Source organism: Musca autumnalis, unplaced genomic scaffold (assembly GCF_047663935.1).
Source record: "Musca autumnalis isolate F117 unplaced genomic scaffold, ASM4766393v1 scaffold_3, whole genome shotgun sequence".
In the NCBI taxonomy this organism is placed as follows: Eukaryota; Metazoa; Arthropoda; class Insecta; order Diptera; family Muscidae; genus Musca; species Musca autumnalis.
Window position 1 is genome coordinate 148,845,964 of NW_027411866.1, and position 12,772 is coordinate 148,858,735.

A 12,772-nucleotide genomic window follows, 5' to 3' on the forward strand; every position below is an offset into this window, starting at 1 on the left:
CAGTTTCATGTCTCCAATTATGCTTTAATCCTGTTATTGAAAATATTACACGGTGCGCCTGAACCAACTTTACTTAAATGAAAGAAACCTACACCTGGGAAGATTTTGCGAATTCAGAAACTACAATGTTCATAGATGAGAAAAATTTAAAAACAAAAAAATCTCCGGAGAGGTTTTTATATAAATCGCGGCCAAGGTCCCATTTTTAGGGTATTAGAGAAAATGGTGTAGGTTTGACAATTCTTTATGATTTTTTCAAGGTTTTGGACACTTTATTGCCTTCTTATAAAACAATGTCATGTATGTTGCGCCTTAACTATATTTAATTGAAAAGTTCATAGATGACAGAAATCAAAAACAAAAAAATGCTGGAGGAATTTTTAAATAAATCGTGGTTAAAGGTTACATTTTTGGGGTTTTTAGGTTTTCAGGTTCTTCTTGGAAACCGCAAACTCTATCGAAATCGGACTAAAGGAAATCTTGTAGAGAATTTTCACTGCTACAACGTTTTTTATACCCTCAGCCTTTAGGCTAGAAAGGGTATATACTAGGCCGGGACGATTTGAAAATCTTAATATTGAACAAAACAAAAAAACATTATTGCTCTATTCCAGAAACTGCAAGAAGGTATTATTTTTTACTACAATAACATTTTTTCCTTTATGTTATCAAAAAAATAGTACAAATTAGTAGATTCTTGCAGTACTGGAACAGACTAAAGCTTTTTGAAAATTATGAGAAATTCAGTTATAGTTTTTTTGTGGGGGGTTTCAGACTTAAACCACTATAACTTACCCATTTGTTAACCGATTTAAAAAAATAATAATATTATTCACCCCTTTAAAAGGAAAAAGGATCAATAGAAGTCCATTGTGAAAAAAAGAAGATATGTCCGTTTAAATTTGAAAATGTAAGACCCAGATTTTTATAAAAAAATAAAACGAAGTGACCCAAACGAACCAAAGGTATTTTCGCTGTCCATGGATCCCAAAACGATATAATTTTGCATCAGAACGCTTGAATATTTTTCTGGTCAACTTTTGTAGTCCTGTTAATGAAAATATTACACGGTGAGGCTGAACCAACTTTACTTAAATGAAAGAACCTTACACCTGGAAAGATTTTGCGAATTCAGAAACTACAATGTTCATAGATGAGAAAAATTTAAAAACAAAAAAATCTCCGGAGAGGTTTTTAAATAAATCGCGTCCAAGGTCCCATTTTTAGGGTATTAGAGAAAATGAAGTTCGATATATATACCAGTTACCAAGCTTTGCCTTCGTCTGCCACAAAAACAACATCCTAATACACCTGAAGATCGGATTTACCACCCGTGAAACGTAGTGTAATGGTTGGATGCGTGGGACTTCGGTAGACTCCTAATTTTTCAATGTATCTCTAAAGGCCTAACAGCTCAACTCGAAAGAGAATTAAGAAAATGGTGTAGGTTTGACAATTCTTTATGATTTTTTCAAGGTTTTGGACACTTTATTGCCTTCTTATAAAACAATGTCATGTATGTTGCGCCTTAACTATATTTAATTGAAAAGTTCATAGATGACAGAAATCAAAAACAAAAAAATGCTGGAGGAATTTTTAAATAAATCGTGGTTAAAGGTTACATTTTTGGGGTTTTTAGGTTTTCAGGTTCTTCTTGGAAACCGCAAACTCTATCGAAATCGGACTAAAGGAAATCTTGTAGAGAATTTTCACTGCTACAACGTTTTTTATACCCTCAGCCTTTAGGCTAGAAAGGGTATATACTAGGCCGGGGCGATTTGAAAATCTTAATATTGAACAAAACAAAAAAACATTATTGGTCTGTTCCAGAAACTGCAAGAAGCTATTATTTTTTACTACGATAACATTTTTTAATTTATGTTATCAAAAAAATAGTACAAATTAGTAGATTCTTGCAGTACTGGAACATACCAAAGCTTTTTGAAAATTATGAGAAATTCAGTTATAGTTTTTTTGTGGGGGGTTTCAGACTTAAACCACTATAACTTACCCATTTGTTAACCGATTTAAAAAAATAATAATATTATTCACCCCTTTAAAAGGAAAAAGGATCAATAGAAATCCGTTGTGAAAAAAAGAAGATATGTCCGTTTAAATTTGAAAATGTAAGAAACCCAGATTTTTATAAAAAAATAAAACGAAGTGACCCAAACGAACCAAAGGCATTTTCGTTGTCCATGGATCCCAACACGATATAATATTGCATCAGAACGCTTAAATATTTTTCTGGTCAACTTTTGTAGTTTTGTAGTTTGCACTTTCTCAAGGCCAAAACTGTCTGAAGGAGCGTTCCAAAGCTTTTGCAATGTATTAGAGAATTCTTAATTAGTGTCTTCGCTACAAGTTTTGTATTTGTGTTACATCGAAAATCTTAATGCTTTGGCTGTTATATGCCAAAATGTCTAAAAAGCGTGGATAAAAAAATTTAAAGTCAAAATCGGGAGGCTCGATTTTCATCGTATACCTATGCTCTACAGGACTTTTTTGCTCAGTTCAATCCCACGAATAAGAAACGCGAAGGGTCCATTAAGGTTTTTTTCCTTCCATACAAATCGCCCCGGCCTAGTATATACACTTTCATACGGGAAAAATGTGCATCATCAAAATAATGGTGTTTCAGACAATTTGGAGTCGATTTAGCAATGTCCGTCCGTCTGTCTGTCTGGCTGGTGCGCACGATAACTCTCAAACGGATGAGCCGATTTGGTCAAAAATTTGTCCAAACTTAGTTTAAGTTCGAAGATGGGTCATATCGGTCTACTCCTTCAGGTACCTCCCCCACAAAAGTTCGAAAATGTTCGGAAAATTTGTGCGCACGATAACTCTTGAAAGGAGTAACCGATTTGGTCCATATTTTGCACATGGTGAAATGTGTACCTCTGCTTCGGGTAACTCCCACACAAAATTTAGGAAAAGTTCAGATTAGGGTCTGCTTTCGAATTGCTTTGATTTTTGTTGTAACAACTTATATTCACTGCCCCCCATACGATGGTACAAGTTTCATCAGGGGCAAGTCCATACTTCCTGAGAAAATAGCCTGAAAGGAAAACATCTATGACACCGTATGTAGTGGTTGGAGCGTAAGATAACTCTCGAACGGATCTGTCGTTTTGGTCCGAAATGTGGCCTTCGTAATATTTTGTGCAAACTTAGTTTAAGTTCGAAGATAAGCCATATCGGTCAACTCCTTCAGGTACCTTCCCAACAAAAATTCAAAAATGTTTGGAAAAATTGAGCGAACGATAACTCTTGATGGGAGTGACAGATTTGGTCCATACTTTACACATCCTAATATATCTACCAGGTATAGGTCAGGTTCGAATATGGACTATATTTGTCCAGTCCGTCCGGTACCTCCCACACACATTTTTGGATAAATTCACTTTAAGACCTGCTCTCCGATCACTTTGATTTTGGTTGAAGCAACTTGCATTCGCTTCCTCAATTGCGACAGTAAACGTAGTGGCTGGAGAGCTCGAACCGAATACTGCGTTCGTCCACACTTTGGATATCGTAATATTTCTACGAATATTAGATGAAATTCGAATGTGAAAGGAGTGGACCTTCCGATACTCTAAATATTGTCGAAACTCAGTTTAAACAAGTAAAAAAAGTATCAGTCAGCTTTGCTGACAGAGATATACCCTCAGCATGTGTATATTGAGAAATTGTTTTCCCAAAAAACGTATGTGTTTAGGGGATTTTAAAAGTTTTGGATGTATGAACCGAAAAAAAATTTGATTAGGATTAAAGATCGAAAGTTTTTCGGAGGAGATACTAAGAGGAATGAATCGACATCGACCATAATGGAAGTGGATCTCCAGCCACTATATATGGTGCCATAGGGGGTTTTTACACCCTTCGGGCTGTTTGCTCAAGAAGTATGGACTTGCCCCTGAAAAAAATTTTACCAACGTAATTGAGGCCGCGAATGCATGTTGCTTCAACAAAAACCAAAGTGATTCGATTGGAGGTCTTAAAGTGAACTTATCCGAAATTTTGTGTGGGAGGTACCGAATGGATTAGATAAATATATTCCATATTTGAACCTGTTCTATATCTGGTACACATATTAGGATGTGTAAAATATGGACCAATTCGGCCACTTCCTTCAAGAGATACCGTACGAAAAAATTTTCCGAACATTTTTAAACTTTTGAGGGGGAGGTACCTGAAGGAGTGGTCCGATATTGCTTATCTTCGAACTTAAACTATTACTAAGGCCAAATTTTGGACCAACCACCTCACACGGTGTCATAGGGGTTCTTTTGCAACTTTGGGGCTTCTCAGGAAGTGTGGACTTACCCCTGATGAAGCTTGTACCGTCGTATGGAGGGCAGTAAATACAAGTTTCTAAAACAAAAACCAAAGCGATTTGAGCAGGTCCTAAACTGAACTTATCCCAAATTTTGTGTGGGAGGTACCCGAAGGAGTGGACCGATTGAGTCCATATTGAAAATTTATCTACGTCCGGTAGACATTTCACGATTTGCAAAGCATGGACCAAATCGGTTACTCCCTTCAAATGTTATCGTACGTAGAAATTTTCCGAACATTTTCGAACTTTTGTGGGGGAGGTACCGGAAGGAGTGGACCGATATAACCCATCTTCGAACTTAGACTAAGTTGACTCAATATGTTGTCGCGGTTCTCTAAATTTAAATAAAATATATTCTCGTATATTATTCACTCCTATTTTCATAACTGCCTCAAGCTCGTATCTCAATACATGAGCAATTATATTTTACTGACAATCAATGACCAGTAGGTTTTGTGTTTTCCCGGTTTTTATCATTCCCGGGAAACGGGAATCAAAAAATTCGACATTCCCGGGAAATTTTAAAATACGATAGTGGATCAATATTTCCCTGATTTTTTATCTTCCCTTCGTAACTTATATGAAATACAATCTTTTTAAAGAGTTGCGGGCTCAAAAATGGATGACATGTTTTCGATCCTTTGATTAAAAACGAAAAAATATGGAAAAATGCACCATGTTGCCCGGATTTTGCCCACACTGAAATCCCTCTATGGAAAGTGATTTTGCTCAAACAATGAAGTTATTGATCAGAAATTCCAATTTTATGGACCTCGAAAATCGTATGTTTTATTCTTATGCTTAAGATTGCTTGAAACAAGTAAGAAAGTATCATACAGCTGTGCCGACTGAGATATACCCTCAGCCTCGGACCTAAAGAAACAAACACAATACTTCTGACGTTTCTAGGGGCTTTTTTGAGTTGTTGAGCCAATTTCTTAGGAAGTATGGATTTGCCCCGAAACAAATTGTACCGTTTTAACTAGGGCCGCACAAAAAACATGTTGCCAAACATTTAAAAGAGAGAGTGTGGGAGATTTCTCCCTTCGACGGTTATCTTACCCAATGGAGTTCGTATCGGCAGTTTTTTTCAGATTTTGTGCTTTTACCTCAGGAAGAGTGGACTTGCCCTCCTAATAAAAGTTGCGCCGTCGTAACAGGGCCTTCAAGTAGAACTTTTTGGAAAGAATTTCAAAACGATTCGAGATGAGCTGTTAAAATGCACTTTTCCTAAATTTTGTGTTGGAGGTACCCGAAGGGCTGGACCGATCTAGTCCATATTCGAACCTGATACATGACTAGATGAAATAATAAGATATGCTAAGTTTGTACCAATCAGAAACTTCCTGTGGGAGTTATCTTGCCAATTTTCCATTTTTGTTATTGCCGTCAAGGTTTTTTTGAAGCTTTTAAGACATTATCTCAGGAAGTATGGACTTGCCCCCGACAAAATTTGTAAAATTTAAAAACAACAACTTTAACGATGGATGTAGTTAAAATTGATGTATTCTCTGCAGACACATGACAATGGGAGTAGTTAATTTGGTTTACATATGCGGCTACGAGAGTTTTTAGGTGTTTCGGTTGAATTCGCATTTAAACGAAATCATCAGTCACACTTATTCTTGAGTTCGAGTCGTCATATAATTGGGGAAGGGTTCTTTGTTTCAATACAAAGAAATAAGAGAACTGATGCGTCCAATTGGCGTTGGATGAAAGTAGTCTTCTCTGCCATCCCCTAAAGTAATCAATTTTAACTACATCCCATTTTAAACTTGTTGTCTTTAAATTTTAAATTTGAAAACAACAAATATGAGGTTAAGCTTGACTTACCTACAAATACTAAGTAAAACACACATCTCAACAAAACTGCCAAGGTGAATCTAAAATAAGTAAGAAACGCGATAAGTTCGGCCGGGCCGAACTTTTTATACCCTCCACCACGAAGTGTATTGAAGTGAATAGGAACAATTAGTTTTACTTCGTTTATGAAAGTACTAAACTCTTCCTTTTATTGCAGGAGTAGTACATATATCTCAACTGATAATACTCCCTTCAAAACAGTTAATATGGGGCGACATTTTGGTTCTTTCCAAAACATGGACCAATATTTATAATTTTCCGAATTCGTTTTATGGGGGCTATATGAAGGCGTAGACCTATACCGCCAAATTTCATATGGAATGTTTTATACCCCAAATGAAGACTAACCACCAAATTTCAGCCATTTCGGTGGAATATTAAGGCCACATCCTTCAAAATACCGAAAATCGGGAGGTACCGTCCTATGGGGGCTATATGAAGGCGTGGACCTATACCTTCCGGGGGAAAGTTTTATATGCCCAACGAAGACCAAATACCAAATTTTAGCCATTTCGCTGCGATAATGAGGCTAAAACCTTCAAAATACCAAAAATCGGGAGATATCGGCCTATGGGGTCTATATCAAAACCTTGACCTATATAAACATTTTATGGTAGAAATATTTCTTAGCCTGTGGAAACACAAAATACAAACTTACAACCGATTATGTGGTCTAATGGGACTAATACATTCAAAATAACTTAAAGTGACACGTACTATTTATGGGACGTTATATGGGTGCTCTACCAAAAGGTGGACCTATATAAACAAACTTTGGTAGAAATGTTTTTTAGCCTCTGGAGACACAAAATACCAAATTACAACAAATTCGGTGCTTAAATGGGACTAATACATTCAAAATATCTAAAAATGACGCGTACTATATATGGGGTCTTATATGGGGGCTATACCAAAACTTGGACCTATATACACATTTTATGGTAGATATGTTTTTTAGCCAACAACCGATTCTGTGGTCAAATGGGACTAATACATTCAAAATATCTTAAAATGACGCGTACTATATATGGGGCCTTATATGGGGTAGGCAGGGGCGATTTGAAAACCTTAATGGGCCCTTCGCGTTTCTGATTCCTGGGGTTGAACTGAGCAAAAAAGTCTACTGGACCATATGTCTACGATGAAAATCGAGCCTCCCGATTTTGACTTTAAGTTTTTTATTGACGTGTTTTGGATAATTTGGCATATAACAGCCAAACCATTGAGATTTTCGATCCAACACAAAGACAAACATTGTAGCCAAGACAATAATTGAAAACTCTTTACTACATCGCAAAAGCATAGGAATGCTCCTTCAGGCAGTTTTGGCCTTAAGAATGTGGAAACTTTTCGGAAAATGTCGATAAATGACATTGTGCTACAAAATTTGACCCGAAAAATATTCAAGTGTTCTGATGCAAAATTATATCGTGTTGGGATCCATGGACAAAGACAATGTCTTTATTTCGTTTGGGTCACTTCGTTTTATTTTTTTATAACGGTAAAAGTAGTGAAAATCTGGGTTTCTTACATTTTCAAATTGAAACGGGCATATCTTCTTTTTTTCAAAACGGATTTCTAGTGATCCTTCTTCCTTTTAAAGGGGTGAATAATATCTTTAGAACAAGTTATTACTTGTTTAAATCGGTTAACAAATGGCTAAGTTATAGTGGTTTAAGTCTGAAAACCCCCTCAAAAAACCTATAAAGGAATTTCTCATAATTTTCAAAAATATAATGTTTTTTTGTTTTGTTCAATATTTATTTTGAAAATTATGAGAAATTCCTTTATAGGTTTTTTGTGGGGCTTTTCAGACATAAACCACTATAACTTAGCTATTTGTAAACCGATTTAAAACAATAATAGCTTATTCAAAAGACATTATTTAACCCTTTAAAAGGAAGAAGGATCAAAAGAAATCCGTTGTGGAAAAAATAAGATATGCCCGTTTAAATTTGAAAATGTAAGAAACCCAGATTTTCATTACTTTTACCGTTATATAAAAATATAACGAAGTGACCCAAACGAAATAAAGGCATTGTCGTTGTCCATGGATCCCAACACGATATAATTTTGCATTAGAACACTTGAATATTTTTCGGGTCAAATTTTGTAGCCCAATGTAATTTATCGACATTTTCCGAAAAGTTTGCACATTCTTAAGGCCAAAACTGCCTGAAGGAGCGTTCCAATGCTTTTGCGATGTATTAGGGAGTTTTCAATTACTGTCTCGTCTACAATGTTTGTCTTTGTGTTGGATCGAAAATCTCAATGGTTTGGCTGTTATATGCCAAAATATCCAAAAAACGTCAATAAAAAACTTAAAGTCAAAATCGGGAGGCTCGATTTTCACGGTAGATATATGGTCCAGTGGACTTTTTTACTCAGTTCAATCCCAGGAATCAGAAACACGAAGGGCTCGTTAAGGTTTTTTTGCTTCCACACAAATCGCCCCACCCTAATATGGGGGCTATACCAAAACGTGGACCTATATAAACAAAATTTAATAGAAATATCTTTTATCTCTGGAGACACTAAATACCAAATTACAACCAATTCGGTGGTCAAATGGGACAAATATCCTAAAATTTCCTTAAAACGACGACGCGTCACTTTGTATGGGGGCTATACGAAAACGTGGACCTACATAGCCGGGTTTCAATACCAAAAGTCCTACATACATATAATAGATTTTACCAAAATTTCATCCACCTACTTCAATCTGTTCGGAAGCTAGAGTGATTTCCACAGACGGACAGACGGACGGACATGGCTATATCGATGTAGAATTGCACGATCAAGAATATATATACTTTGTGGGGTCTACAATGATTATTTGGAGTAGTTACAAACGGAGAGACAAACTTAATATAGCCCCCATCCAATGGGGAAAACAACCACCATTTATAAATGTGTGTATGTATGTTTTTTTGTGGCTTTTGAGTGTGTATTTATATTTCATCCAAACAAATATTTGTTTGCAACCAAACATATATTTGTTAGCACACAAACAAATATTTGTTTGCACCCAACAAATATTTGTTTCCAAAACCCAAACATATGTTATGTTTGGGACTGTTGCAAAATATGTTTGGGACAATCAAAGACCAGAAAACGCTAAGTTATAGTCAAGTGTTTAAAGTTTAATTCTTTATTTAATTCCTGGGTGTTTAATAAAGTGAGTAGTATGGAAGTCGAATTTCAGATTCGGTATATGGATGTGTTAGCTGGATTCACTCAGTTGAGTAGCTGGCAATACGCTAGCATAAAATTATCGACACCGACAATAGACTTTTTACTCGTTTTTTACTCCTTAAAGATTTCTTTAAATCTTTGAATTCAACGCACATTGTGTATGAAATACTTTGATCGGTGCTGAAATTAAACATATAGCATATAGAATACTCGATACTTAAAGAGTTCGGGTTTTCACGAAAAAATTATTATTTCAAAAATTTAAAAGCCAATTGATAATTCCCTTCGCCGGTATGAAATCATGATATTGGTAGCGATCAGTAAAATTTTGCAACACTGTCAGTTCGTTTTGTAAAACGTTAGTCTCTGTAATAGAGAGTAATAATGAGTTTAAGCCACTGGGGGAATACTCCAGACTTAAGCAATCACATGAGATTGAATCTTCAAACAAGAAACAAAACAAACAAAAACACAGCGGATGGCAAGCGCAGGGGAATTTAACAAATTCCAACAACAATCATTCACAGGCAACTGTGTTGATGTTATTTCAACTTATAGAATTCGATGAATTCTTAATTTATATGTAGCAAAATATTTTGTTTTGGTGTTTTTTGGGAATGCTGAAAATACTAGATACTTAAAGAGTTTGGGTTTTCACTAAAAAATAATCATCATTTCAAAAACTGAAAAGCCAATTGATAATCAATCATGATATTGGTAGCGATCAGTACAATTTGGCAACACTGTCAGTTCGTTACATTACATTACTCTCTGTAAGAGAGAGTAATAATGAAGTTAAGCCATTGGAGGAATACTCCAGACTTAAGCAATTATTAAACATATAAGTTTATCAAAAGTTATATGAGAAACAAAAATGTACTATCCTTAGAAATATGTATATATAATAGTTGTGTATGTAGTATACAACAATAGTCACACGCTTAACAGATTCCCTCTGACTTATACCCCTCCGTACTTTGCAAAACAAAATTTTGCACGTTTATGACATTTTGATTTATTTATGATTCTATGGAATCAATTCTTTATCTATCTACGAAAAGACTCACAAATGACTTTATCCTGAGACTATGGCATAAAACTTAAACTTTTTTGTCACGCTCTATGAGACGTTACATAATTTATTTCACTTAATTCCAAGCAAAAATTTTGTTCATCTTTATGTCTGGCTCATGACTGCCTCCGATCAATGTGTTGTATAAAGTGAAATTAATTTTTGATGGCCCCGTTTCGTTCTATGACAATATTGTTGTTGTTGTCGCTCACTCAAACTCATATCAAAAGAAAATTCATTAACTGAAAAAGTTTGGGAAATACGTTAAGAGCAAAACACCCTCACCTCATATCTCCCTTGGAACAAACATTCAATTCGTACAAACAGTTGGAAAACCCATAATGGGTGTAGCCAACGAATTCATCAAATATTCAAAGTATCTTTGTAATCATTGAACTTTGAAAGAGCAAGTATTGCCTGCCAATGTCTTTTTGCCTTTTTGGTAGCCACGTTTTGGCTATGTGGATGCTGCATGCATCTCTCAAGCATTTGACAGCAACCTCAAAAAGTCACAAGAAAACTTTTTTTCTCGTTAGTCGTGTGTGAACATAGATAGTCTTCAAGCAGTCAGCCGTGTTAAGGCGAACTTTGTATGTGAAATGTTTTATAGCGGAACTGCAATATGGAATTGTTAAAAGGCCAAAAGCAGCAAGAGTGAGGAGATAATTAGAAATTAATTAAAACAAGTTTTGTGCGCTCCTATTGTTAATCGATCCAAAATGTTGTAACAAAGTGGCAATATGTAAAACGAATGAATAGATGGTTCCTCTGGTTAGCCGTAACTACCTTCCTTCTGCAATAAAATAAAACATACTTCTAATTGTTGAATTTATTATCCAATAAATCTCATTTATTTGTTGCCCTCACTCTTCTCAGACGTAAGTCATTTAATGTCGTTAAGACTTTTTAGCATTTCTCATGTAACCCTTTTTGTAAGCCATCTTGTTAAACTCATTTAATTTATGTCAAAAGCTTTTTACAAAGAATTTTAATATTCTTTAACAACAACTCAACGAAAAGCAAAATATTTTACATGCTATTTCTCTTACAGGGGAGCTGGGTGTCTTTTCAAAGAAAAAATATGAAGAAAACTTGTAACGGTATCAAGATGCTGGTTTTATTATGTGTTGGTTCTTCTAACTTTTCTGGAGAGCTAGCATACAAGCAGGGTCCTAGAGTATGCGTGTTACTTAAGTGTACTTTATCAAAGTTGTTCTAACAATTTAGCGCCCATTTTTCTTTGTTTGGTACCTTCTTTCATTGGATATGTGCAATAAAAGTTGAAAATTAAAAAAAAAACGAAAAAGAAAAAGAACAGAATTGAAGAAGAAAAAAGTTTTGTCAACAAAAATGTAATAAGTGCTCACAGTTTATTCAACAATCACAATGATGATGATGACAAGAAAGAATGAAAGCACTCTTTGTATTTTATCAAATGGAAGTTGTTAAAAAAGTCATGTCGAAAAATGAACATAATCACTTTTAATTAAAACAATTCCACTTAATTTGGATTTTTAACAAGTCAACAGGGTAACATGATGCGTATAAGTGTTAACAAGTACTTATACGCATTATTAACCAAACTCAAATAGCCTGAAAAGATGTGAGGTTTTCTAAACACTTCCAAATAGGAAGAAACTGGCAACAGAGGACTATAGACGGGTGAAGATGACCATGTGATTAACTTCACCAACATTTTTGTGCATATTATTCTATATTTTACAAAACCGTCCATCATTGCCAATAACTTTTGGGTGAAGTAGTGGATGGAAGATACCAAGGAACGGTCCCGACCGGCTTTAACATGGCAAAGCCCAGGATTTATCTTGGTCCCTCTTTCATCTCAAGTGGACACTGACCTCCCCGTGGTGTCACCTGGGGAACTGCCTTTAACAACCGTTAAAGGTAGTGAGCTAGCATATGCAGCGCGTTCACCCGTAAGAACGTTAAAAACTTGGGTTTGGGCGTCGAGTTAGTAACCCTCCCCTAGAAAAAAAAACGAAAGAAAAGAAAAACAAACCCCTCTAAAGTTGACGAACTCCGCAAACTTTTAAGGACCATGATCTGCGAATTCTCACCTGGAATGTTCGCACTCTTCATAGAGAAGGGCAGTTTACGCATTGGCAGATGTACTTGAGAAGTACAAGGCCGACATTACCGCTATACAGGAAATACGATAGAACGGGAAAGGCGTTACAACAACACCTAAAGGTGACGCACTGTATTATAGCTGCCATGACACAAAGCATGAGTTTGGTTGCGGATTTGTAGTTGGTCGGAGGTTAAAACATCTGTAATGGGAT